This window comes from Melanotaenia boesemani, chromosome 18 (assembly GCF_017639745.1).
Source record: "Melanotaenia boesemani isolate fMelBoe1 chromosome 18, fMelBoe1.pri, whole genome shotgun sequence".
In the NCBI taxonomy this organism is placed as follows: Eukaryota; Metazoa; Chordata; class Actinopteri; order Atheriniformes; family Melanotaeniidae; genus Melanotaenia; species Melanotaenia boesemani.
The window spans coordinates 25,030,352-25,056,901 of NC_055699.1; the positions used below are offsets into that span (position 1 = coordinate 25,030,352).

Sequence of the window (26,550 nt, forward strand, 5' to 3'; positions counted from 1 at the left end):
GAATGTGGCGGCTCAGACGAGACCCAGTGTTGGTTGTCTGGACAGGTGTCTCCGAGCTGCAGCTCTGCATACCTCACATTCCCAGGCTTTTCTTCCTCATGTGGATGGTCACTGCGTAGGGGGGATGTAGGAGCTAAGAATGCTTTGCCTGCAAGAGGCAACTCCCAGAATTCACCCAAAGCAACCTGCTGATAGTCAAATTCTTGCTTTTGTCAGGCTTGCGTTGGTGACAAACTTGTCAGCAAACATTCCTCTTCTCAAATGAAAGAGGCAAAGCTGAGTCCGGCCCTCGTATCAGCTTGTCTTTTGGGGTTTAGGAGGTTGGGATGCAGCATTAGTTTGGATCAGTTTCAGCTTTCAGAATCAGTAGAAATGACCTCGTCTGAAGAAAACTGCTGACATATTACCCTAAAGTCTTTATTTTACCCAGCTTTTCATTTTTTCTTTTTTTTAAAGCTTTAATTGATCATTAAAAGTTTTTATCAAAGATACTTAGTGAATTCTTAGATGATGACATAAGGATGAGCAGGATAAAATAACTTCATATCCTCATTTCTGTCTAGAGAGAATGCAGTCTTTCTGCTTTTGAAATAAAGCACAGGCTAAAAAAAGTCTTTGTTTTGTCTTCATCAAGCGTTGAGGGCTCTTTCCATTCAGGTCTCCGAGCGAAGTCTCCAGACATATTGAGGCGAGCCCACTTTACAAGCAGCCATTGCTAAACATGGAATCACATGCAATATGACTTCATGGACGATGCTGCAGCAGTTTGCTCACATTATATTGGCTGAAGAAGAATTCTCTTGTTATTTTCTTTCTTAAAAACATACTGCAGGTATGGTTAGCCATTGGGCAAAGCCATTTATTATTAAAATGTTGCGTTTTTTTTTTTAAATGATAACGACAGCAGAATCCATTTAAATGACCCTTTCAGATGGAAAGATCGACAGAGGTTCACCAATCTGAGTCAAACTGGGTCTAAAAATTGTGGAAAATTTCAGAAAAAATGTTCCTCAGACTTTGAAGATCCACCATCTACAGTGAATAATATAGTGAAAAGATTCAGGGAATCAGGAGGAATCTCTGTGTGCTGGGGACAGCAACAACAGACATAATCTGATTATTCTTTAACAGATAACAACAGTTATCTGATTATAATATATTGTATTAACACACCTGGCTTGTCCCTAATACACTGTCTTCATGCATGTAGACTCTTTATTTTTTATTTATTTAGTTTATTTTGTATGTGCAAATAACGGTAGCAACACTGTCACCAAGTGAGCGCAACAGAAAAACATGACATGCAGCAGCAGGAAGTTGGGGTATAAACAAAATAAAACATCCACATATAGTCTATTTTGCAGCTTATTAGCTTCCATATTAGAGGCCAATGCTAAGACCATGGACGTCACCATGTTTAAAAAGACCGGATGTTTTGAAGATAACAGGAAGTTACATCACCATATTTTATTTTATTTTCCTGGACTCCTTTATCTGAATTTTTATTCTTGTCACTCTAATCAGTTCTTATTGTTTCTAAGTTTATTTAATCTGGTTTTTACTTTTTAAATCCAGTGTTTTCCTCCAGGGGATGCTCCACACCGGTAGCTCCATCATTTTGTCAAAAAAATCCCCATATCGGCCGATATTTTATCGGTCCATTAAATATCGTGCATTCACAGTGACAGTTCTTGTCTGGGGGGCTGGGGGTCCTGCACTGCAGCCCTGTGGCTGTGGTGTGGACCCCGGCCTGCCCTGACCTGATTGGTTCTTGTGGTGGAGCCCTCTGTGATCATGGGTGGACTTGCTTCTGGTGTGACTGGATCCCCAAGAAATTGTTTCCTCACAGCAGCTTTGAGCCAGATGTTTTCATTCTGTTGGTATTTTATACTTACATTCAGTTAAGAGACAGTAACTTGGGATGGGAGTTCATGTTTGTACAGAATGGGGTATGGGTGGGTGGTAGGAGGGTACATGCGCTTTGTTTGTATGTGTGTGAGTGCATGTGTGTGAGATTGTGTGTGAAAGAAACTGCAATGAGATGTGTTTTTAATTTTCTGTTATAAACCCTGGTGTGTGATGGCTTTTAAATTTTGTTTTTAATTTGCAGAATTTGTCTTTCTTATGTAAAGGACTTTGTGTTGCTTTGTGCATGAAAAGTGCTCTATAAATAAAATTTGACTGACTGACTGATTGAAATAGTTTTATAACCCAGTCATAGTCTGAAGCCAGAACGATCAAAATGTCAAAGTAAGGCCTTAAATGTCAGGGTGATGATAACTGCACAGCATCTTTCTGTTTGCTGCAAAATTTACAGCTGCTAAGTGAGTAATTAATAAAAGCAAAATTCCAGGAACTAGAAGTATTTTCCAGGAAAGACAAGAACTTATCTCTAGGATATCCCTTCAAAGACAAAGATATCCTAGAGTCAGTATGCTTTGGTTGTGGTTGCAGTGATCATAGTATGTAAACTAAGAACAGTCAAACCAAATATCCGTAGGCACAGTTCCAGCAGTATTTCACTCTGTTCCTTTACTAGCTTACATTCCATTCATCTTTAATATTTATCCATCCATCCCGCTTTCCGTTCATAATCCCCGTCCTTCTGTGTGATATCACTAATCTGCGTAGAGGCGGTGACTTGTGCTGCCCTGCTGATCACAGATGGAGAGATTAAAGTGACACACTTGGCTGTGTCTCTGTTCAGTCGATGAGCATCACCCATAGTGATGTTGTGTTGCTTTGCGCCGGCCTGCCTGCCTGTGCTGCAGAGGTGTAGGGTTGCGCTCACTTCCACCCTGAGCCTCTGCAGGGCTGCGGTGGAATGAGCCCACCCAGCAGATGCCAGCCATCAGACACCGACATTGGCTGTGTTGGACTCCAGCTTGTTTACATAAAATGCAGCACTCCTGACTCATTGTGGGCTGATATGATGGAGCAGAGAAAGCATGGATGTAGGCGCATGGGGAAAATCAGTTACATCGTGAACCAGAGAGAGGGGATAAAACTATATTGTGTTAACAGGACTGTTATGAAAATCAGGTTTTATACAGTCCTGATAACAAGATACACACTGTTTCAGACTGCTGTTTGGGCACCATTGCATTCCTGCTTTAAGGCATGCAGAACCAAAACACCAGTTTTTTAATGTACATTTGCTGTCTAATCCCTTGATTTTAAAATGTAAAGCCTTTCTGACAAGGACAGTAACTCGGATCATGGTCAATCCTTAAAACCTCCTGAGGTCTGTCACTTCTACCATCATGAGTGTTTTAGGAGTGGTAGGTTGTAACTCTGTGGGGTAAACTGTGATGGATAGCTTACCCTTTAGGTGATCTATGGAAGTTTTCCAGGCTGAGGCTGGAAACATCATGTCTGCATGCTGACTGGAATTAAAAGCTTCAGCTTCTACTGGCAGTTTTACATTAAAAAAACAAATAAAAAAAAAAGAAATGGCAAGAAATGGCTTGGAGTTTAGGGCTTTATATCAAACACCATCACTAAAGTTAAATAATCTGTTTTAAGGGTTTGCAAGTCAATTATTTAAATTAATAAATACTGTTCAGGCTTGTTAGGAAAGGATGGTCTCACATGGTGGGTTCACGTGATTGACGTTGAGCTTGTTTGTCTAATGTTTTTTTTTTATTTATGAGGGTTTCCATTCTCCGCTTCTGCTTAGCTTTACTAAGCCTGTTTCCCTTATGGCAAGCGGTGAATAATTCAACACACTTTGGGCAAACAGAACCGAAATAGCTCAATGTGTTTGTAGTTTATGGCTCAGTCCAATAAATCACAGCAGCTGCTGAAGATCTGGATCAATGCACCTTGAAGTTCTGATTGGATTCTGTGTGCATGTGCATGGAAATTTGATTCAGGGACTCTGTATGCAGATGAGAATTACACGCTTTGTTTACTCTGTCAGGACAGGGTGTGTGATGTCTATTACTGACGATCCGGTCCTGATGTTGATATTTAGAGTGGTTACCAAACCGGGTCCTAACCCATGTTTTCCTTCCTTGAATGATCTCTGCAGATAAAAGTGACAGTAACTTGACCTTTAGATGTAAACTGTTATTAATCTTATGGTAAAGAGAAGAGATTTGCATTTTAAAAAGAGAATTCTACAAGTTCTATTGAACATTTTAGAGGTTTAGATGATCTAAATTGAGTTTATGCTTCTGATAAGGGATCTTTCTCTTCTTGGCTTCTTGGCTTTTGAGCTTCAGTAATGATTGAGATCAACCTCTGTCAGGCAGGAAGCACAGATCTTCCATTGTTGCTCAGTTCTCTGATCTGGTCTGTTTAATTAATGGATGCCTGGATAAATCTTTTGATACCTGCTCTACTTTTGACTTTGCTACTCGGATTTGAAGACTCGATGCTTCTTCTCTGTTAGTTGGCAAGCACTGTTTCCTTTCAGTAATGCTGGTTTTCATGGGTAAATCCTCTCTTTGTGTGTTTGGTGTCTCAAATCGTGACAGCTGTAGCTCTGCTCACTTGTTGCCTCGCCTCCTGCCACTTCCTTGTGTCTCCAAAGCCCCACAAGGCTGCATGTTCATTTTCTCAGCCCCTTTATTCCATTCACCACCCAACTCAACAGCATGTAAATGTTTGCTAAATGGCTAAAAGAAGTCTGTGTGTATGTGAATGCATCCTTTTATCTCCGAGCGTGAAAGCACACTCTCCAGCTAATCTGAGTATGTTTGTGTGTGTGCACTGGACAGGTCTTCATTCATCTTTTGGCCCACTGGGTCTATTCCCTTGTTGCGTATTTAGTACAATTAGAGCAATTTGGCTGTGAATACCCCTTTAGAGCAGCATATTATAACCATTAGCTATGCAATCTTCACTCTTTGATGGCTCAATCAACGTTATGAAACCAGCACAGATGAGGGAGAATGGGGCGTCAGGTAGCTAAACTAGTTGAGCAAAGAAGCTAAAGGAAGTAAAAGACAAAGAGGTATGATGGTGAGCTTCTTGGACTGGTCCAACAGAGGCATGCCAGGGCTAAAAGTATTTCAAGTGTCACTTTTGGGGTTTAAGAGTGGCTTGATTGGGCTCTTTTATGGCTTGCAGCCTGTGCTTTGACAAACACCCTTTAGCCAGATATGGCCACTCTGGTATGAGGCGACAAGGTTTACCTGTGAGGTGGGATGGAAGATAGGCCTCATTCACCTACCATTCTTACTAAAAAAATTGTTCTTAAAGACACACTACAGATATTTTGCAATTTTCTCAGTGATGTGCCCTCTAGCGGCGGCTAATCCAGCATCCATCTTGCATTCTACCTGCACTGTGAGAGCTCCCCAGTCAGTAAAAGACAGACTCATCTTAACCCTTGTCTCTTTGCCATCTCAGCAATGGCGGATGGTTTACTTCCAGTGTTTGCCCAGATTGGTCGATTACTTTTCTTTAAGAAGATATTGGTAAATGAAGCCTTTTGTTTTTGTTCTCAAGGTGACTCCCGTGGTCCTGGTTTGGGAGCTTTAGTGGCTTGTTCTCGACACGTTGCCAGAGCAAAACTTTTTTACTGTTTGGCATCTGAAAACAACTGTGTGATTGGTTGAAAATTTGAAGTAGTTAATGTAGAAATGCAAAAAGTTGTCATTTCCACTGATTTGAAAGGTTCAACAAGATTTAACAGAGAGCTTTAAAGAACAGTCGGTCGAGGCAGTGAGGCTTATAAAGGCAGCCCTGCGTCCTCAACTCCACCCTGGCTTAGAGAAGGCTTCTCTTGAACTATGAATTAACTGGACTAAAACAAACTTGGTATTTTTTTTGTGGTTACTGCACGCTGTACTAGGTATCTGACCATTGTGCACAAAACGGATAGTTGGTGTCCCCTGTGATCAACAGAGAGACCGCCTGAGACATTCCTGACCCGGGTAATGATTCAATTAAAAGTCTGTGACTAAAGCAGAAACTTAGCCGCAACAAAAGCTTCGTATCATGGATCTGAGCGTTAACTGCTGCTTACAGCACGTTCTCCGTTTATTTTTAGTTACAGAGCTGCAGAATTCTGACATGTCTGTATAAAAATCTGCATTTAACATGCTCTACCTTTACACTGAATGGAAAACTTTCTTACTGGACACATGACATCCCAGTTTCTGGTCCTCTGTAAGCCATGTGGGATCTGATGAGTGCAGACGTGTCTGATTACACTTCCACTCCTGAGTGACATTTAGAGATCCAGATACAACCGATTTGGTTTGCTGCACATGTTTGTACTTTCTGTCCTTTTTTGTGTATTTTATGTGTAATTTGCGTTTTACAGCAGTTTGGTTGTTGTTTACAACAACACAGTATATTGTGGGCTGGTTTTAGAGCAGCAGCTCCACAAGTTTTGGCTTGAAGCTGCAAACACACACTGGTTCAGAGAAAACTGTGACCTGGAGTGGCCCAAGTGTAAGCATGGTGAGAGCAGGCTATGCTCTCCGTTCTCTTGCATGCTCTCTCTGTTTGGAAAATCATGGAGGAATCCTGGTGAGCTAAGTGCTATTCAAAAGTCAGGAATTGTGTCAGACTTGTTGGTTAGCTTACTGCTAGGAGCTACTTTAGCAAGGATTTAAAACAAATGGTAATTGTTTGCACTATTTCAGGCTTTTATATTTTACTTAGTATTTTAAGAATGACACCAGTAGCTGAGTCTTCACGTGGCAAAGCTGATGTAAAATTAACATGCATGCCTGACATAACGGTAACCTAACATTACTACAGATGTAATTTGGCATCTGTCCTTTATTTAAGACATATAGGCGGCTGTAATCATTCTCTTCTGCCCGTCAGATGGTACTCTCATATCAAACAGCAGATGTCTTTGGTGACTTGACTCCTAGCTCACCACTAATTGCTAAGTACCCTCACTGAAATGACTTGGAGCAGATTTGTTTTTGGCTCTGGTGAAATTAAAGCGTGATATTTATAGTGAGTTTGGGATTGTTCCTTCCTGATAACAGAAGCAGTATGTGGGGAAAGATGGTGGGTACACCACTGATTTGAATAGAGTTTGAATAGATCTGCAGGGTGGAGTCCGCATTTGGTTTGTAGGGTCACTTGGCAACGGTTGTTTATGATGCATTTATTGTGTGTGACTGAGTAAATCTTGCTGGTCTACAAGTTCTGCAGATGCATTATCTTTACTTGATGTTACAGTAGAGTCTAGTTAGAACTAGAGATGCACCGACCCACCTTTTTGGGTTTCGGATCCCGATATCTGAATTTTGGAAATCGTCCAATACCGATATTTTCCGATATCAAACTCGGAGTAAAGAAATAAATCATATATAATTATTTATGTATACAAGTTTCAATGGAAATCTTTCAGGATCTGATTCTGTATCAACATATTTTGTTTGGTTTAAACCTGGATAATACTTAGAATTTGCAAACGCTGGACCATGAATCCCCCTCCGTGGATCGGTGAGGTGGATCGAGGAATTCAGCCCAACATCTGATTCGTGAATCACATCGATATCGGAGCCCTTTTCTATTGAAGGCCCAACTCTTGTTCGGACCTTCATCCTCCAAGCTGAAGTTTTTCTTCTCCACGGCTCCTGGAGAAATGCATAAATTACCAACTTCTTTAAACTTCTGACTGACTGTGTGAAACAACCAATGTGAGTGTTTCTGTACAGCACCTGGGAGATTTCTGCAAATGTATTCTTATTATTCTTTATTTAACTTTTTTTTTAACCTTGTCCTGTCTAGCATCAAACAGCTAGGGCTGCCACAAACGACTATTTTGATAATCGATTAGTCATCGATTATTTTTTCGATTAGTCGACTAATCGGATCATATATAAATTGGATACAAAACCTAGATTTTACATCTAATTTACATATGATTATATTATGAGGTATATGCTAACTAAAATAAAGACGATTAAGATGGTAGTTCATTAAACCTTTAATGAAATATGCAGCCTGTAGCAACAAACACGTATCATAAAGTGCAAACAGTTGATGGAATAAGGATAAGGCACTGGCCAAAACATCACCGTTATAACTTTACAGGAAACATGTGACGTGTGTACTAACTAAGGTTAATCAAATCGTCATCACTTCTGTTAACATTTGCAGCTATCGGTATGAGAAAGTAAGTTTTACGCTAATGTTGTTAGCTTAGCCAGTTAGCTTACCTAGACGACGGTCCACCTTCCTCGTTGTCGCAATCAGCCACAATGTGCTTCCTTTTCAGGTGCTCGTGCATCGCACTTGTACTGTTGTGGAAGGCAAGTTTTGCCTTGCAGATAACGCATTCGACAGCTTTTTCTTCTGTTTTCTTAAAATGTTCCCACACTTTAGAAGTCCGTTGCCGGGTAGCCATGATGATACAAAAGCCCGTCTGGTTTTACTTCCGGTGACATCACGTCTGACCCCGATTACCTCTACTGCGCATGTGTGCCATGGACAGAAACGCAGAGGCGGCAGTGGAAAATGCCGCTGCAGGTTTCTTTTTAAAATAACGAAGCTTCGACTATTAAATTAGTTGTCGACAATTAAAATAGTCGACATAATCGTGACTAGTCGACTAATTGTGGCAGCCCTACAAACAGCAGAATGAAGGTCTGGCTTCTGTGTTGTGCTGAACAAATTTGCTTTGCCAAAGGGAGCTTTATAGATATTAGGCCCCTCTGGATAATTTAAGTATGATTCTTTATTTTTCAATTTGTCTGTTGCTATTTTTGCATATTTATGCTGGACCTGACAAGAAGCTTGGGGGGTTAAGCAAGGAGAAAGTAAACTAAAGAAAGAAGATGAAAGAGAAAATGAGAGTGAAGAGATGAGAGAAAATAAAAGAGAAAAAAGACAAGGATATACCAGATATAAGGTAACAACATCAGCTGTTCAGTCTTAGCAGAAATATATAGACACCCAGCTGCTACACCTGGAAGGAAACAAACAACAACAAGAAACACCTGCAGCATTTTTAAGAAAACAAAACCGACAATCACCAGCAGCAATAAAACAGACAGACAAGCTGTAAGCCCAAGAGCAACACAGCCTGTGGATGCAGGACTGGAGGGAAGGAAACCCACAAGTTAGCTGTAGGAAACGTCCCCCAGGGAGCGAGCCAACAAACCCGTGTGGTACTAGGCACCCCCATTCCCCGGGATCCCCCAAAGGACAGGACGAGCTAGGGACAGATGTCTTCATACCCAGGACCAAAGAGCCGCCGCCCTCCCCGAAAAACACCCACCCGCAACACACCAGGGGGCACAGCTGGCACAGTAAGTGAGATCAAACCCAAGGCCTGCCGGCCCCAGATCGACCTAGACTGCCCCCCTAAAAGGTACATGGCTGACCCCCCCACACACATATACACTCACACATCCAGAAACATCTCCACATACCAAGAGACCACATTTTGCTAATTTATTCTTGACAAATCATAAAATAAACAGCGGACATAACACATTTTGGTGTTTGGGGGGTAAAGCCTGGAACTGGCTGATATACAGGGGAGTTGAAACTGATTCCACAAATCAAATATCTGGTTACTAGACTAGTTTTACTCACAGAATCCTTTAAACAGACCTTAGCATGGCTGTAAGATGCAGCCATAGCTTTCTGTAAAGCACACATGTCTAGTTACTGTAACCTTTCCCTACTTCAACACACCAGAGTCTCATTAGCCATGTTTAAATGGACAGAAGTATTCAGATCAACAGCTGGATCGAATTAAAATGCTTCATGAAAAATTCTAAATCAAAAGATCAAACTTTCTATGGACTCTCAACAACCATGTCCTTATATCATTAAATCAGCTGATTTGGTGATTTTTCTGCAGTTAGAATCCAACATTTCTTATTTTTTATTTTTTATCTTTTACAGTATTTTATTAATTATTTTGTAGTTAGTTGGGTTTGATGCATTTAGTGACTGCAGACATTTGGTGATTGTTATTTTTATTTACTTTAATAAAATAAAATAAAATATGAAACGTGTGTCCAGATGTCAGCTTTAAAAATGATGTTTGCATTTTTCTCACTCATGGCTCTGTATTCCTCTGGCATATTACCCCTCAGAGCAACATAAGCATTGCACCTTCTTCTCTGGTGTTTTTTACTAAATTTGTTTGTTTATCTTTGTCTTTGGTGTTACATGACAATAAACCATAATCTACCATTGTAGCTTCGACTTTCTTCTCAGTGGAAAAATAACCCGTTAATGGTTTTAATCACTCTTATATTACTGTATTTCCTCGCATCAGTGCAGAATTGTTTGCTTGCATCAAGAATGCAAAAAAAACTCTTAGAAATAGAAAAAAATCTAACCTCTACACTGCAGCATTAAACCATATAAAACACAACTTTCAGACTAAGGAGCCTGATGTGACAGAAGCAATGACCATGATGCTGCTGGTTTCTTACTTCTCCTGTGAACATAACCTCAGTGTTGGTCATCATAATGCCTCTTTTTCTTTCCACCCAGTTTCCTCTCTCATTTCCGGGCTCATCAGCAACCGAAAAAACAAAGCAGCTCTTTCTTTGTCCGTTTTGAAGTTGCCCCTCAGTGGCTGGATGCTAATCTGACTGACCATCAGCAGCTTCTCGGTCAGGGAAAGACAGATACAGACACAAAGGACTGAGACAGATTGCAAAGAAGGGGTTGGAGTACTGGGGTGGGGGTGGCATGGAGGGTGATGACTGGACCATTTGGCATCCAGTGAACAGAAGAGTATTGTTTGACAGAGTGCTGCAGAGGTAACAACAGGATATTTTAACAGGATGAAATGTGTTGAAGTGTAAAAATCTGTCGAGGTTAAGAGTTCTATTTTAACAGCAGACGCCTGAACACAACATTCTCAAAAGCAGCGGACTGCAGATTCAGATCTATAGATTCAGATCTGCAGACAAAGGCTTTTTGCCTTTACATCTGTTAATCTGTGAGTGTTTAGTCCTGTATGTTTATTATGTTCTGGTACACTAGAATAACCAGTGTACAGAGGAACTGTTATGTTAAGTCACACTGTGAGCTGTCCTAACCAAAGACCAGAGATCACCAACTCCGGTCCTCGAAGGCTGTTGTCCTGCAGGTTCTGCTTGTGAAGAACTTGACAACAAGCTGTTGGAGATCTATTTTATTTGAAACATGTGTGTTGCAGTAGGGAAACATTCAATATCTGCAGGGCACCGGCCCTTGAGGACCGGAGCCGGTGATCCCTGGCATAGACTGTGAAGAAGAAGTCACCATATCTGGAAAATACAGAAATTAGACGGCGATTGTAAAGCGTGAATTTAGATAATGACAGTTTGTTGGGAAAAAACCTGACTTCTGCATTCAGAAGTGAAGTTTCAGGACGTTCAGTGGACCATCAGTAGATTAATGAGCAGAGCTGCCGTAGATGATGCTTCACACTTGCCTCATTCTTCTTTTGGTATTTCTAATAACTTTTATTAGAAATAGCTAAAATGTCACTATAGCAACTGCTGCACGGAGGCTCCTGCTGCCATGCTAATGCTGCGCCATAAGTTGGGTGCATCCTCGGCAGCTAGGACATACAAGCTTGAGAATGTAAATTTAATATATTCAGCAATGCTTGCAACTTAGTCCTCTACTGGAACATGACTGGGATATTGGTAACTGCAGCGTTCATTTGTGAGTTCATATCGAAGCAGTTAAAAGTATTTTGGAGGTGTGTATTTTTTCCAAGTCGGTGCAGTGGGAACGCCAGTTACATGGTAATAACGTTAAGGCCGCTCAGAATTACGAGACAACTGGAACGCACCATCGTTCTTAAGTTAATCTTTGCTATTATCTCGGTGAGAGGAGCTGATGACTTGTCACTGCTGTGAGGAGAATCCACCAAAACCACTCTACCCTCCTTATTTCTGAAGATTTTGATGGTTTTCAAGCCTTACATATGAAGTTTTCTTTATCATCGGGTGTCCAGAAACAAAGTTATTTTGAATGCTGTTTTAAAAATCCAAACTTGGCGTCATCTCGGCGAGAGAAGCTTGACTTTGGTTGGAAGCAACACAGCTCTTTGTTTATGTTCAGATCTAGAAAGATTAAATGAGTCAGATAAACGGGTCTACATGCACAAAGACAATGGGGTATTGGGGAGAAATCTAGATGTGTTAATCTGATTTCCCATAATCAGATTATGCGGTTTTTATCAGGAATCCTTAAGGACCACTTTCCTGCAGACTTTCCATGTTTCCCTGCTGCAACACACCTGACTCAATTAATGACTCAATAGCAGACCTGTGCAGTTTGTCAGAGATCCATTTAATTTGGATCAGGTGTGTTGCAGCAGGAAAACATCTTATACCTGCAGGATAGTGGGCCTTGAGGGCCAGGGTTGGGTAGCCCTGGTCTTCATGACCACCTGAATTATCTGATAACACCAGAAATCAGGTAATGGTCAGATTTTTGGTGTGCAGGTTAACAGGCTCTGTATTTTGGGATTTTCAGACAATAAATGAGCATTTTTTGTTGTTTTACAGTTAGGGCTGGGCAATATATCAAGATTTTCAAATATATCAAGACTTTATCAGACGCAATATAGAAGGAGGGAATATCGTTTATATCGAGATAGCTTGTTTTGAGTTAAAAGCATCTTTTGTTTTGCATTTTGCACAGCTGTGTTTTTGTTTTGGTCATTGAAAAGTATTTTTAATTTGTTTTGTTTCAGTCTGCTGTTTTAATGCACATGTGCTGCTGATCATTAATAAAAGAATATTTAACACTGAAGACTGTAAATTAGAACAGTCTCATTCGTTACTTGACAAAAAATAAATAAATAAAATAAAATATCGAGAAATATATCGTGTATCGTAATTCAGGTAAAAAATATTGAGATATAAGATTTGGTTCATATCGCCCAGCCCTATTTACAGTAATAGCTACTTCTTAGTTGCAGAGGTGTGAAATCTGTCATTAGGAATATGCTTTACCTGAAGTTCTAGGAGAGTATTGAGGCTGTATTTGGTTGAGAGGCAGCTTTCAGTTCCTTAGCACCACTAAAAGCTCATAAATCAGCCAGTTTCCTCCTGATCTGTGCTTCTATTGTTTCCATTTGGAACAAATGTAATTGAACTTCTGACTTCTGCACTAAATCAGGTGAAGAGAAGCAGCAACAGCAGCAGAGTTTAGGTCAGTAGGTTAGATTCAGGTGTGCTGCTTACTTCCAACCTTTTTTTTTTTTATTGCTGTGTAAGCATCTCGCCTCACCTGGGCTCAGATTTCAGTGACAAAGCAGCAGGGAAATGAGAGTCGGGCTGAGGTAGAAAGAGATCTGCTTTGCTTGAGTGGAGGAGGAAGTGGTTCGCTGCGTGTTGCTGGATTGGAGTGAAGATGACGATGCTTCAGAGCAAGTAAAGAGGGAGAGAGGTGTGTGTTTTACTCTCGTCTGTGTGTGATAATCAGGGCGCTGACAGGTGCTGCTCAGCCACGTACAGAGGCTGTTGAGGACAGTGAAGATTATCACTGGCTAAACGAAATATCTTAGATCTCAGCTAACTCAGCACCATCTTGATAAATGTGGCAGAAGAGGAAACAAAACACCTCCCTTCAGTTACAGGAACCATAAGATAAACCACAAGCATGCATTAGTGGCTCATGTTGAATTCCTGGATGACTCTTTTCAACACATTGATGAACTTCACTCACTTAAAGACTGATGGGATTTCAATGAGGTGTGTCACATTTAAAGTTTGGGGCCCCTCTTTTTGATACTCAATTGAAGCATTGTTCTTGAACCCCCCCCCACCCCCCCCCCCCTTGTCATGCCTATGCACCCCTTCCTTAGCAACTGGAGCCCATACAAAGTGTTTTGAGGTACAGAGAAATGAGGTTACACCCATATGTTCAGACAATAGTCTAATATGTCCCATGCAGCATAGCAGGGTGGAGGAATGCGTTAATTGGTGGGTCTGATGGTGAGATGAAAAAGTTGGCCTTACAGTAGGGCTTCCTGCCTTTGGTTAGCTAAAATGTTTTCATCAGTTTTGTGCATACCATCAACAGCATCTCAGATACTCATCTGATGATTGCACGCAGGAACTTGTCTAATGTTGGCCTTTTCCTCCATGTAGAATTACAGCAATCCAATATTCTCACTGTGCAGGTCTAATGTGGATCGTGACTAGCATTGCATCTTTAACCAGTTTCATGCTTCTCCTCAGTAGCAGCAGGCACTGAATATTATCCCCCCAAAAGAAGGGAAAATGATTGTTTCCCATTAATCACACTGAACTCCATCATTTGAAGGCTGGATGTCTTCATCTTTTTGATGTCTGGTCCGGTTTAAGTTCTGTTTGGTCTGCTTTAAATGAACCCTGGTCCATTTTCACAGTTAGTACGGTTCGTTTGGAGCAGTGTGAACACTCATTCAGTCTTGATGTGGACCAAAGAAGCATGTGAAACATGTCGGATTATATCTCGCTTCCTCTCCTGCTGCTCATACTGGACAGATTCTGGTGAAAACCACATTAGATTAGAACACTGAAGTAGAAACAGAAACCAGACTGCACCCTAGCCTTAAGCATCCAGATAAGTACCCATCACTGTCTGCAAATAAATCTGCATGGTCATAAAAGATCATTCCCTCTGTGTTACAAGATCCACAATATCTTGCAGGAACAGCAAACATGTGATAGAGAAAGGTCATTTTTAGTGGGTGGAAGCATTGATTGATGGCACGTTTAACAATTAGCTTAAACTAAATTAACATGTCAGTTAATTAATTTATTGTAAAACAGCAAAATGCTTTGTAAATGATCAAACGTTGCTAAAGAATTATTAAAAAATGAACAACAGAAGACGACACAAACGTTGATTTTGCTCAGACATGTCGAAGCTCAAATGTTCATAGAGTAAAAAAAATACATAAGTACAACAAATTTGTGTTAAGAAATGATGACCCTCCATTCAAATTAAGTGTTCAGAAACGTAATAATGAATGTAATCTGCTCAACTCAGTTCATTCAAAGCAAAAATATGAACATAAAGGATCATACAGAACCTGCAGAGACATGTGATGATGTGATGCTTCATGCCTGATCATGCATCAAAAAATGACATCAAACAGATCAAATGAGCATTAGAGTAAAAAAGAAGTTCAGATTTCTGTGAAACTCACGCTGACATGCTTTGTCAGGTAGCCAAACATCCAGAGCTCGGCTTTTTTGTTTTATGATTTATGATTTTATCACTAACCAGGACTGCGAAAATCTGCAATCAGATATTGGCACAAGCATTTATATCATTAAAGTTCTAGCAGAGTCACTTTCATGTCGTATCCACGATTCATATTAATGTGCCAAGACTGATATAAACCAGATCCATACCAAATGTCTTGTATCACAGATGTGTTGAATTTGAGTTTTTCTGGCATCAGATGATGGAATGTAATTTTATCATTTGTTATTTTAGCTGAGTTTGCTTTTTCCCTCTCATATGAGTTCAGAATTGCGAGCAGCTCTGATGCAGGTTTGGTGCAGCACAGACCTGAAATCCTGGATGCCAGTTGTATTAACCCCTAAAACTCAAGGTTATGTTTTTGCTATTTTTGGTCGCCTGTTTTTTTTTTAATTTGGTTTTTATGTAAAACTGCCAGCAGCAGCTGAAGCTTTTAATCCCAGTCAGCATGCAGACACGGTGTTTCCAGCCTCAGCTTCAGATTATGAGGCTAAAATGATGTAAAATGAATGTATGAATAGATATAGCAGCATAAAGGCCAACCAGAAGAAGAAAGCAGAATTTATTACTAACAGAACTTTGTAGAAATAACACACAGATCAACAGTGACCAAACCTTTTCTCATCTGCATCATTCTCTCAAGTCTTGGCTTTCAGGAGAAGATATATTCGAACTGAAACAAACATAACAGAAACAATTTCTATATTTCTACTTTTTCCTCATTTCCAGTTTTTTCTGCTCTTTTCAGACACACATAGAACTTTCTGCTCCTGATTGGACATTACCGTCAATCTAAGCTCTCTGATTGGTGGAAAGTTTGAAAGGAAGTGGCTTCATCATCATGTCCAGGTCTAAATAGAGGTCTCTTAGCAACATAGCAGTGATAGTGATCTTTTTATGATGAAACTGTGGTACATAATGTTATCATGGATTATTGTGGTTTTACCAGATAGAGTCTCTGAATAAAACTACATTTAGTGGCTGGATTGTAAAGCTCCTGGATGGAATAGAAATGCCTGGAAAACTTCTGTAGATCAACTAAAGGGTAAAATATCCAACACAGTTTACCCCACAGAGCTACACACTACCACTCCTGAGACACTGATGATGGTAGAGGTGATAACGCTCAGTGATGCTGGCAATCTGCTGGAGTTGTAAGAGTTTAGCTGCTTTTCTTTCATGCATAATGTGCTTCCAGAAAAAAAAATCTGTTCTCAGACCTTCTCCATCTAGTAGAACAACACCAGGAGGCACCATGACATGTCTTATTTGAAGCTACTTTGACTTGTTTTGGTCTAAGAATTGATAGAGCCTCACCTCAAAGTGAGTAATGCCTACTTCATGCAGCTTGAGAAAGCGGCCTCAGGTTCATGGAGGACATGGTAAAATATTCTAGACATCTAGACATGCATTTTTCTTTATGGTTAAAAGCGGCTACCTTAAATTCACTTCAGTTTCCGCTTGTGTTGGACAGTCTTTGTCCACTGAGACATATTTCTAACCAAGTGGCAGGTCCTGTTTGGAGTATCAGGGGTTTTCTGGGACAGTCTTGGTATTCAACAGAATTTATCACTGGTTGTAGAGAGGGTGAGGAAGTGTGACTGAGAGAGAGGTTAGATTACGTATGCTAGCTGCTGTGTAGCTTTCCTGTCAGAGTGAGGAACTGTGTGGATAGAAGAGCTGCCACCATGGCTAATTTATACATGTGTTTGTGTCATGAGCAGGAATGTGGAGGCTTACAAGGACAAGCTGCAACAGTGGGTGCATGGTGACACCAAAACAGAGGGAAGAAATAATCTTTGTTCAGGGTTAAATGTGAAACTCTGTGGCTGAAAAGCATTTCTTCTTGTCTTCTGGACGGAGAATACGGAGAATACGGAGAATACCTTTGCTCTCTTGCAGAAAACCAGTGCTGTACTTTCACTGCATCAATCCAAAACGTGTTTATTGCTTTGTAGTTAAGTTTTGGACTCATATGAATTCATAGCACCAGCTTGTTGGCCACTTTATCAGGCCCACCTTCTAGGATTGGGTTAGAATTTCTTCCTAATTCTTGGTGTGATAGATGGAACCAGGTGGTGGAAACCTTCCTCAGAGGTTTTGCTCCATATTGACATGACAGCATCACACAGTTGCTGCAGGTTTGTCGATGAGATGAGAATCTCCTGTTCCACCACATCCCAAAGCTGCTCTGTTAGACTGAGATCTGGGGCCTCATTTATAAAGCTGGCGTAGGTACAAAAACGTAGGATTTATAAAAACCAAACTTGGTGGGAGAATGTCCCAACCTCCATGGCAACTCTGACCCTGGCGTACGTACAAAATCTAGAAAAACGGGAAACTGCGACACCAACAGTACAGAATAAAATCAAGAAAATGATGTGAGACATTTGCGCACAATCCACTATTACCTTTCACACCACGTGTTATATATTAAAGTTTGTTTTTAAAGAAGAAAGGGAGATATTATTAATAAACTAGTGGAAACTTGCTCATCGGCGAGGCTACAATTTCCCCACCCGTAGCTATTGATAAAATTGATGGTTGGATATAAAATGGCACCTGAGTGTGTAAAGATGCGTGATGCCTTATCTGGCACTGCTGGGTAGTATGACGCGAGGCTCCGGAGTGAGCGGATTTTTAAAGACCAACAAGACTTACTGCATGGCTCATAAACCGGTTCCGACTCCGCATGCTGTGCTGTTGGACCTCTGTGATGGTCTTAGACCTCTGTGATGCTATGGGCCCGGCGTTACAGAGAAGCACCAGGACCAGGCCGTAACATTCCCTCTGCAAGTGCTCCCTACACTGGGTTTTCTGGCAACCGGCACCTTCCAGAGGAACCTGGCTGACAGGTTGGGGATATCACAGCCAACCTTCAGCCATGTTATACCAGATGTGTTAGACGGCATCATTGATTTGTCACAACGTTACATTAACTACCTGCATTTAAAATTCTCCTTTAACATCTGACATCAACAAGATGTGGATTTACCAGACAGAGCAGAGGCCTTTCTGCTCAGTCTAAACATGAAACTTGGGCCTATATTTGCTTTGTTTTACCCGTCTCAGGAACTGTGGTGGGGTAAGATCTGGCTGCAGCATATTTGGCTTTGTTTTCAAGGTAAAAGTGAAGACAAAAAATAACAAACGAATGCACGAGTGCTGTTTAAACATGCAACACACGTGAACCACAACAGTGAGAGGCAGACTGTTATACTGGCAATAAATCACAAACGCAGCACAAAGAGAGCTGTTAGAATATGATTTTTTCTTTTATACACCTTGGATCATCTAAATAACACTAGACTGGAGTCATCTGGACAGCTTAAAATGTAAAATGATCAATACACTTCAATTTGAGCTTTAATATCCCAGGATATTTAGCATCAGTATAAAGATCCTGGTCATTCCCAAAAGATCGCATCTGTAGAGATGAGTGAAATTTCATAGAATCATAATGTAAAATGTCAGGTCCATGGTTATGATTCTTCTCTCGAGTGGTTTATTTGGTCATGTTTCAGAGGCTCTTTGGCTTATATTTTCTTCTTCAGGCTCTGATAGTGTGGATATTTGGGTTTTCACTAACCTAACCCAAACATTGGTGGTCCATAGTTGAGTACTTTGCCTGAACAAGCCACATATATAGACAAAGTACGGAAGCTGCACTAATTATGGTGTCATCTTGTTAGTTTGCAGCATTATTCCAAAAATATGAAATATATGCCAGCCACCTATAACATCATGACCATCTGCCTGGTGATGTGTAAGTTTGTCTTTTGCAGCCTAAGCAGCTCTGAGGAGTCTTCAAATGGCCTTTTAAGGCATACAGTGGTACTATAGCTAGCATTGTGCAGAACCTTTAAGGCCTGGGAGTCATGAAGTGGAGCCTCCATGAGTTGGATTCATTGGTCCAACACTTCCCACATATACTCATCGAGCATATGTGGGAATTGTTGGACCAAGCAGCATGTTTTGATGAGGTATGGAGGATTTAAAACCTTGAACCTACCTAGCCTCTGTCTTTAAAACAATTTTTTTAGAGTGTATCAGGGAATATTATCCTATTGAAAGAGGCCACTGCCATCAGGGAATGCTACTTCAATGGAGTGGTGTAATTTCAGGGAGGTGGTACATGGTAAAGTAGCGTCCTCATGAATGACACCACCCTACGATTATCCAGCATATCACTGTTCAAAGAATGACGCCAAGTTACAATCTTTATTCGTCTGACCATCATTCACTTGTCATTTGTCTTGGTGACCTATGACCCTACCACTGATTTGATGGCTTTTCTTCTGGGACCACTTTTACACCATTTCAAACTGGAAACATCCAACAGCTGCATCTGTGGGGATGCTACAATCCAGCTGCCTTTAACTCGTGTTAAACTCCCTCATATCCTCATATTGACCCATTTATCCTCTGCTTCCAACATCTTAACATCAGGACCAGAATGCTCCCTCACTTACTAACATATAGTGAATTTATTTTCACCTTTCTGTGTTCTGTAGTTACAAATGATCAGTGTAGCAGCACCAGAGTGCCGTGGCATGGTTTAGAGAGGATAAACAACCCCAGTTCCAACAAAGGATAGGACACTGTGTAACATGTAAATAAAATCAGAATGCAATGATTTCCACATCTAATAAACCCATATTTTATTTCTAATAGAACATGAACAACATATCAGATGTTGAAACTGAGACATTTCATGTAAAAAAAGCGCATTTTGAATCTGATGGCAATAGCACATCTGTAAAAAGTTGGAACAGGAGCAACAAAACGCTGGAAAAGTAACAACATTTGACAGCTAATTAGATTAATTGGCAACAGATCAATAACATGACTGGATATAAAAGGAGCACAAATCTGAGACAAACTGGCTCTAAAAGTTTCAGAAATGTTCCTCAGAGTTTGATGATCCCACCATCTACAGTATAATATCAAAAGATTCAAAGAACCAGGAGGAATCTCTGTGTGCGTGGGACAAGGCTGGTTGCTGGTGATCTTCTGGATTAAAACCAGACATGATTATCTACTGGAAACCACTGCATGGTCTCAGGAAGATTTCCAGAAATCACTGTCTTATCACAGCTTATCACAGCTCATATGGACTTATTTAATGCTAGCTTTTTTTTGCCTTTGTGGATCCAATGTTGAAAATTTGATACAACTGATTGTTAATATTATAAAAAAATTATTTTTGCAGCTGTGATGACAGGAGTTCCTTTTCTTTCTCCTTTTTCCTCTCTCATTCTAAAGAGCCATCAATTTTTTCACAAGGTAACAGGCTCACTTCCACTTGCGGATGTTAAGTCATCCTGTAATCACACACAACACGCGTGCACATGCATCCCACATGTTTAAAGAGTTTTATCCCACCAACTTCTCTGTCGGTTGCATCACTGCTTTCTTATCTGCTTTATCTCCTCTGTCTGAAACCAGCTGCCTGTGCACTGCAGGTAGAGTAATTCAGTAATATCTGATGAGGATGTAGGTTACTAAGCAACAATGGCATTTTAAAGGACTTTCAGATTAGTGAGGCTTATGTCTCTCTGCAGTTCCCTTCTCATTGTCTGCTACATGAGCCCGTCCTCGTCCTGTAATTAACCTGAGTGAGTTCATACTGTATGTGTAGTGTTGTATATTATAATTATTTTCTTTAGTAAGCATCCATCCAGCCTTTCTGTCCTTCTGTAAATATTAAAGGTTAATTATTTTTCCACTTCCCAGGATCAGTGTAAAGGTTCATGAGTGATTCCGTGTTCAGGCTTGTACTTGCACTGTGTATATTTGTGAGAAAGAGACAGAGGAATGTGTGTATGACGACTGATAGTGACTGTGACTCCCCTCCTTGTTAATGGGTCAAAGAGAGACAAAGAGCTGCAGTGTCTGCATGGGAACCACAGGAGAGGAGATGGGACAGGGGCGCTGAAGAGGAAGAGGTGTTAAGACCAGGAAGTAGAGACCACAATAGTGCATTTGCAACTACAGTATAATTATTTTTATTACTTTCATGAGTAGTCTTTATATTCCTGATTTTGGATATTTCCTTCAGATCATATTTTCCTTTAACCAATATTTGAAAAAGGTGGGTTTTTGTAATGAAGATGTGCACTAGCAGGGTGTGACCCTGAGGCACAGCTGAGGTCATGATGAGGACAAAGACTTCCCAAAACAAGCTCATCATCCACTCATCAGCTCCACCTGTTCAGATGCTTGTTACACAAATATCTAATCAGCCAATCACGTGGCGGCAACTCAGTCCATCTAGCCATGTAGACGTGGTGAAGATGACTTGCTAAAGTTTAAACCGAGTATCAGAATGAGGAAGAAAGGGGATTTTACGTGACTTTGAACGTGGCATGGTTGTTGTTGGTGTTTACTGGAGTTTTCACACACAACCATCTCTAGGGTTTACAGAGAATGGTCTGAAGAAGAGAAAATATGCAGTGAGCAGCAGTTGTCTGGACCAGAATGTCTTGTTGATGTCAGAGGAGAATGGACTGACTGGTTGAAGATGATAGAAAGGAAACAGGAAGTCTAATAAGCACTGGTTCCAACCAAGGTATGCAGAATAATGGGCTACATTTGGACCCCTTAGTACTAACGTGGCCTGGTTTAACAACCACAGTCTACCTGAGTATTGTTGCTGACCATGTCCATCCCTTCATGACCACAGTGTAGCATCTTCTGATGCTACTTCCAGCAGGATAATGCACCATGTCACAAAGCTCAGATCATCTCCACCTGCTTTCTAGAACATGACAATGAGTTCACTGGACTCCAACGGCCTCCACAGACACCAGATCTCAGTCCAGTAGAGCAGCTTTGGGATGTGAAGGAACAAGAGATTCTCATCATGGATGCAGCCGACAAACCTGCAGCAACTGTGTGATGCTGTCATGTCAACATGGAGCAAAACCTCTGAGGAATGTTTCTAACACCTTGTTGGATCTATTACACCAAGATTTCAGGCAGTTCTGGAGGAAAAACAGGGTCCAACCTGGTCCTGATAAAGTGGACGTGTTAAACCCAGACACTGGACAGGGTAATCACACCATCTAGTGGACATCTGTTGTCACTACATTGTGAGAACTAGATTTTAATTTCAGCTTCACAACATCCTGATTTATGTTTATAGTTTAGATTAAAGAAGCATTTATATAGGTTTTATTTCTGCTTAGTTCCCATTATATCTGGAACTTTTGGAGGATATTGTTGCAGGTGTAAGGAGGGAAACGTTCTGGGGACATTCTGGCTTATTGACTGGCTCTGCAGTCACAACTGTAGTGATCAGCTTGTTTGGTTTTTGTTGTAGCAAAGGTTTATCAAAACCAGTTTACATCCCCATCATAGTACAACCAGCTCTGTAGAATTACACCAAACATCAAACTACTTCATTTGCTGAAACAAAATACTAAAAATGTATTTAAAAGTGAAGGACAATCTTCTACTTTTTGCGCCACATGGTGAAATAAAGGAGGGTGTGGCACTGTGAGGCTTCAGGCAGACAAAACCAAAACCAAAAAAAAAGAAGAGGAGAAACTAGAGTTTCAGGTCTGTTCAGGAGGGCTAAGGCACCTGGCTGGCGACTGTCTTCCTGTTTGGGAGGAGTGTGTTTGTGTGGATGTGTTTTAGTGTGTAACGCTGCATTTCTGAGGCAGGACGAAAGTCACCTGGTAAGTCCGTGTAGAGCCTTTTTCCCCTGATTGTTCAGGTCATGCGTCAGTTTGTATCAAATCTACTTTAAATGCTCATGTTTCTGCTTCAACTATTGGATGATTTTTTATGTTGTTGATTTAGTCTCCCAGTGCTCACAGGGAAAGTTACCTCTCCTTATTGGTCTTTGTATTTTTATTTATTTCTTTGATTTGTTTTCTTTTTTTTTTTTTTTTTTAATATAATTGATTTGTTTTCTAGATCAAGGAATAATAAATGCAGACCTCTTGGGCCAGTATCCTGCAGGTTTTTGACATTTAACACACCTGACTCAAATGAGTCATTGTGCAGAACTTCATAGGCTTTTGGACCCAAAAGTCAGGTGTGTTTGAGCAGGGACACATCGATAACCTGCAGGCTCAAGAGGTCTGGACTTGGTGGTCCCTGTTCTAGATGAACACATGTGGACTGAACCAGTTAATATTGATTACTGGGATTAATTTGTAACAACACACATGAAATGTTAGGGTAAGTGTGTTTTAAAATGAACTTTAATCAAGGAAAACTTGATTAAAGCGTAAGTTTAGTTTAGAATAATTATAAATAATGTAATATATAAGTGAATCCTTTGTGTTTTAAATACATATTTCAGTTTTTCTTGTAAATTATGAATCCCACAAACACTTTTTTAACTTTTTAGCTTTGCAGCTAGTTGTGCACTGGGAGGACTGGAGGGGGAGAACGGCCCTCTCTGGAAAGACAGGTTGACCTAAACACAGATTTATATCTGTGTGTGTGTGTGTGTGTGTGTGTGTGTGTGTGTGTGTGTGTGTGTGTGTGTGTGTGTGTGTGTGTGTGTGTCTGCGTGTGCACGTAATATGATGCATTTTATATGGAAACCCTGGACACTTATGAGCCACACGTGGCAAAGTCCTGATTCTGTCAGAGCTGTCAAAAAAGTCTCACCTGAGACAAAGAGAAGCTCTTTCTTTCCATTTCTCTGTTAACTTCTCAAATTGGATGAAACTGGACAGACTTTTCTTCGTCAGGGGCCAATAATCTTCATTGTTATTCCACATTTCTCGAGCTTTTCTTGTTGCGTTTTCATTCTATCATTCTTCCTGTTGCGTGTTGTTGTGACTGCTAGTCTGCAGATGTTCCTGGAATATCCGCTGTGCCAGGTAACGCCGAGTCTTAGTTTAAGTTGCCCTCATCCCTCGTAAAGCTAACAGCTATTAACCAGAAGGCGTATGGCTCGGTCCAGAAAACACAAGCCTGTCCCACCAGTGTCACATGCCTCACACTTAATAAGCATCGACGTGGTGACATTTTGGCAGCGCTGCAGCGAGGCAGGAGAAAGAAATTATTCAACAATGTGTTTTTCCACAAGAAACCAAAAAAAAAAAAAAAAAGCTGCCTGTGCGGTGCTGGCAACTGGAGGATTTTTACATTTCTTTCCTCTTTTTTTTCCCTCCTTCAAACAGTATTTCCATCTCAAAAAGTCCTGTGGATGAACATTCCCCATGACCACAGTTTAATACTCTGCAATTATGCACAGCCCATTGAAATGTTGTCCTACTGTGCGCCTGTATGTAAACGAATGTTCGCCTTTTACCACAGCTGGAGATGCTGCAATTATGCTCTTATGACTGTGTCATGTATGGTTGTGTGCATGTGGCTGTAACTCTATCAACTTCTGTCTGTCTGACTTTGCACTTTGCGGTCGCTGCAAGCCAATATGATGTAGAGGAGCTGAAATACAAATTGATTTTACATCCAATCTGTCTTCACTCATGTCCTGTACCAACACTTGAAGCTGTAGCTTACCAGTGAGGCTTCAAGAAAAATAAACATAGTTTTCCATGAAAGGAACAACTTCAACGTTCCCTTTAAATCCTCACGGTAGTGAATCTCTCTCGTTACCCGATCTAAACTAGGATGCTGTTCTCCCTTCAACATGCAGGTGTTCATTACCCCATTTCCTATAACATTTGGGACACTGTAAATAAAAACAGGATGCAAACGATCTCACCAGCTCATATTTTATTCCCAGTAGAAGATAAACAACATATCAGATGATGAAACTGAGACATTTTACCATGTGATGGAAAATATGAGCGGATAGTGAATCTGATGGCAGCAACACGTCTGGAAAAAGTAGTTCCAGGGTGATGTTCAGCATCGTGCAGCATCCCCTCTTCTTCTAACAGCTGTCTGGAAACAGATGCAGATGCAGAAGATCACCAGCATCCAGCCTTGTCCCATGCGCACAGAGATTCCTCCTGATATTCTGATGATATTCTACACTGTAGATGGTGAGATTTGCAAAGTCTTAACAACTTAATGTTAAGGAACATTTTTCTGAAATTGTTCCACAATGTTTAAACCCAGTTTGTCTCAGATTGGTGAACCTCTGTCCTTCTTTCCAACTGAGAGGCTCCTCTTAGATGCTCCTTTTATACCAGTCATGTTATTGACCTGTTGCTAATTACCCTAATTAGTTGTCAAATGCTCCTCCAGTTTTTTATTTCACCCAAAGCCTTTTGTTGCCAGCTTTTTAGACATGTTGCTGCCATCAGATTCATTGCATTTGTGGTGATAGAAATATGATACTATCATCTGTAGGTAGGTAGAAGCAATATTCTGATTTTTATTTCTCTTTTGCAATATTTCTATCTTGACAAACAAGGAAGAATTAGAAATACGTGGCAAAAACATGCAGGAAGTAAAAACACAGGAAATGAACGTTTATGTTAAATAGTTATTGACTGGGTGGGATGTCTTATTATCTGTAAAGCATGAATCTTAAAATAGATATTAATAGATTAATGAAGCTAAGAGCAGCAACCTTAACATGGCTGTGCGGTCGGGTAATCTGAGCAGGTGTCACACATCCAGCCAAAGAGATTTTCTATCATATCACTGAGGACCAGTCCAGATAAAATCAGGCTGAAGCTGAGCACCAGGCTCTGAAGCTGCTGGATTGCTTTACAGGGACTTAGTGCTGTGGGGTGTAACCGGAGCAGGTGTGACGGGAAGGTTCTGGACGAGTGTCGGTCATGTGATGAGGATGATCGGTGTCATACATGGTGGCCCTGTAAAAACCTGGTGCCAGTAACAGCCTTCCTGTTACCTGATCCTAAATGAACCAGGATGCCTGGGGAGACTTAAGCAGTGCTGTATGCCAAAGTTGACCTCTCCTGTGTCCGGTTGTTCTTCCTGTCCAGGTCCACATGGAGATGACATGAACTAGTCAGAGCATGAAAGATTTTTCTTTCTGAGTATTTCTTTTGCAGACTTTTATATGGTTGCTAGGTACATAGAGAGATCTTTTTCCCTGTCAGTCATTCACCTCCTGACTCTGTTATCCCCCGGTTGCTTCAACAACATCCCGCTGAGAGTCGGACGGTTCTGGTTGTGTTTCCCTCTAGCCGGATAGACACTTGTTTTTGGAAAGAGAGGAAGAATAATAGTCCTCTACACATCCATCCATCACCCAGAGATATTTTCTCTTTAAATACTGATTCAACCTCATGTTTCAAACTGTGGACGAGGCTAAGCAGGTACAGATGGGTACTCCTAGCTTCATGTCCCAGATAGGAGTGGAGAAACCAAAACCCTGCAGTTGGGAAAGTTCCCACTAGATGGTGGCAGAACCATTTCTTATCAGGCTTCACATGGACAGAGAGAGGAATACCTCACTGCAATTAACTGTCTCCCATCTCTATATTCCAC

General features: G+C 40.8%; 1 protein-coding gene and 1 long non-coding RNA gene across 4 annotated transcripts in view; one reads left to right on the forward strand and one right to left on the reverse strand.

Moving 5' to 3' along the window:
• mpp7a (membrane palmitoylated protein 7a) overlaps positions 1–26,550 on the forward strand; it is a 168,733-nt gene that overhangs the window by 2,947 nt on the left and 139,236 nt on the right. The window contains exon 1 of one of the 3 annotated variants that reach the window (XM_041967557.1): positions 22,772–22,835. The exons of the other annotated variants lie outside the window; for them this stretch is intronic. The gene's annotated coding sequence lies outside the window, so the exon portion shown is untranslated. Of the gene's footprint in view, positions 1–22,771; positions 22,836–26,550 lie in introns of those variants that run through there. 3 annotated transcript variants of the gene reach the window in all.
• Positions 1,343–17,523, reverse strand: LOC121628514. Its single transcript, XR_006008189.1, has 3 exons — positions 17,396–17,523; positions 7,578–7,583; positions 1,343–1,353 (listed from the first exon to the last, which is right to left on the reverse strand). It is a non-coding gene; the product is annotated as an uncharacterized LOC121628514 (long non-coding RNA).